Source organism: Bactrocera latifrons, unplaced genomic scaffold (assembly GCF_001853355.1).
Source record: "Bactrocera latifrons isolate USDA-ARS-PBARC rearing strain unplaced genomic scaffold, ASM185335v1 scaffold_528, whole genome shotgun sequence".
NCBI lineage: Eukaryota > Metazoa > Arthropoda > Insecta > Diptera > Tephritidae > Bactrocera > Bactrocera latifrons.
In genome coordinates this window covers 35649-37862 of record NW_017537188.1, presented here as the reverse complement: position 1 = coordinate 37862, position 2214 = coordinate 35649, and the positions used below count along the sequence as shown (strand labels likewise).

At 29.9% G+C, this 2214-nt stretch overlaps 1 long non-coding RNA gene across 2 annotated transcripts; it reads left to right on the top strand.

Moving 5' to 3' along the window:
* The first annotated feature begins 898 nt into the window (after positions 1-898).
* LOC108974089 lies at positions 899-1942 on the top strand. 2 transcript variants are annotated; one of them, XR_001993783.1, is made up of 3 exons: positions 899-1005; positions 1523-1771; positions 1857-1942. It is a non-coding gene; the product is annotated as an uncharacterized LOC108974089 (long non-coding RNA). The 2 variants fall into 2 exon arrangements; XR_001993784.1 differs by having other exon boundaries at positions 1509-1771.
* Positions 1943-2214: the final 272 nt, after the last annotated feature.

Sequence of the window (2214 nt, the reverse complement as noted above, 5' to 3'; positions counted from 1 at the left end):
AATACTCTCTTTAGCAACTTTGTTGCGAGAGTATAAAAATATGCATTTCATCTGTAAGAATAGAGCACGTTAAAAAAAGCTATACACTCAAAGGAAGGAAATAAAAATAAATGTATGTTTAATTTCAAATGTGCGTTGCAACTTGGATATAGTATTCCTTTGTTTATAATTTATTTTAATATAACCTCTGAGTTTTATTGGACTTTGTAATGCTTTCAATAAACGATTTTATATTAAATTATATATATAGAATCCACAATTATTTCCTATTAGAGTTAATTTAAGTATATTAAAATTAATACGACATTTGATGATGCTTCATAAAAGTACATTGCAGATAAGGGGTACAACATTTTGTCCTAAATAATGTCAATATAAAAATAAATTGAATAAAAGTTTCCAATATATTTCATTGTTCGAAAGAACTTTTATAAAAACTATCTTACATTAATAAGATTTAAAAAAAAATAGTTGCTTATCTTAATACTCATATGAAGCAAAAAATAGTATTATTAATATATGCGACATGTCTTGTCAAAATAGTTGACTTTGAAGAGTAAGGCTGGTAGATGCATTAGCATACGTTTGCATAAGACATATATTATGACTTTTGTTTAATTTTTTTAATGGGCTTCGATCGATAATGCCTTGTCAGATCAAATATTACGTAAAAAGCAGGTGTTAAGTTTATAATAATTACAGACCAGATGACAAAATTTACAAATATCAGAACCAGCCAACATTATTTGTAGCTTTGGTCATAAAGTCATACCGCCATAATATCTTTCCTTGTGACATACATATGAATAATGATCATAAAACAGTATTCTAACCAAGAATAATTCAGTAGAGTTTACGCTAAGTACTCAGCATTATTTTTTCGCTTTAGGTTGTTATAGATGTGAAAAAGAATTACAAATATAGAAAAGCTTTAAAATAATCTGAAAATTGCAAGCAAAAACGTAAAGATAAACAATTTGTTAGATCAGAATCAGAAAGTTAATGGTGAGAAAGTTTTAATGCAATGAAAATCATAATGTTGCAAGAAAATGTTATTTTTAAGYAAATATTCGTAAAATTAGTATCTCACATAATGAAAATAAGTGAAATTGAACAAAAACCACGTCTACTTTACTAATGCCACAATTTCAGAGGAGATCTGTTTCCTATAACAGTGTGCTTTGTGCCAAAAATGAGATTTTTCGGGTAAAAATTTTCTTTAGACAGCATTTCAAATATCTGGTTATCTTTATCCATACATGTATGTAGATAAATCGGTCAATATGTGAGTTATCTTAACGATCTAAGTCCGTTATGCATTCAAAGTTTGGTGTCTGAGGGGGTCCAAGTGATAGAACTAATAAGGTTATAAAGCGGGCATAAAGCCAGAGCTGTAAGCCTGTATATACTATACACAGCAGGTCCATTGTTCTATTCCTGTCAGATTTGCTTTGTTATCTTACAGCTTATTGTTGTGTTCCGTTTGCTCTGTACCATTTATTCAAAAGATCCCTTTTTAAAGTTCATAGCCGGCATAGTACTGGCTTTTCGGACTCATCTAAAAAGCTCGAGTTTTCAAGCCAGTGATCTTAAAGCCTTCCTGCAGTTGTTGACTATTTTGAAATTATTCTGTGGTGTTGACAAACCAAGTAAGCCACCTGGCTGTTCGTGTACATGACTGCTTTCTGTATTCACAGTTATGCAATTGAACTTCACAAGCCTTCTCTATATCTAGTATWTCCGCTTGAAAGGTGCTGGCTAAAATTGTTGGGTGAGTTAAACATACCTAAATTTGATATAAAATATGTTATTATGACTAAGCGCAGCTACAAATATATTTTTATAATTTTTTCCAGTTCTTTTGAAAACTAAAAAATGGATTTTTTAGTTCTGTTTGTCATTTATCATATATTATTTGCAGTATATGGGTTTAAGGTGAGTAAATATGTGTTTTTACTCTACTATTTATGTTCAAGTAATTCGTTAGCCACACATTCGGTCAGACCTCCTTAATAAATATAATATTAGTGAAAATTAGCCTGTGTTGCAATATTTCAGATTTTCGTATTTTCGTATTTGTACCCACATATTTTTATGATGCATTTCTAAATATGTACCAATATATGTAATATGTGTTATGAAAATGGGTAAAATTCGATGATAGTCACGCAAATCGTTCACCCGACGGCTGATAACTAATGAAAGTTCGAATCT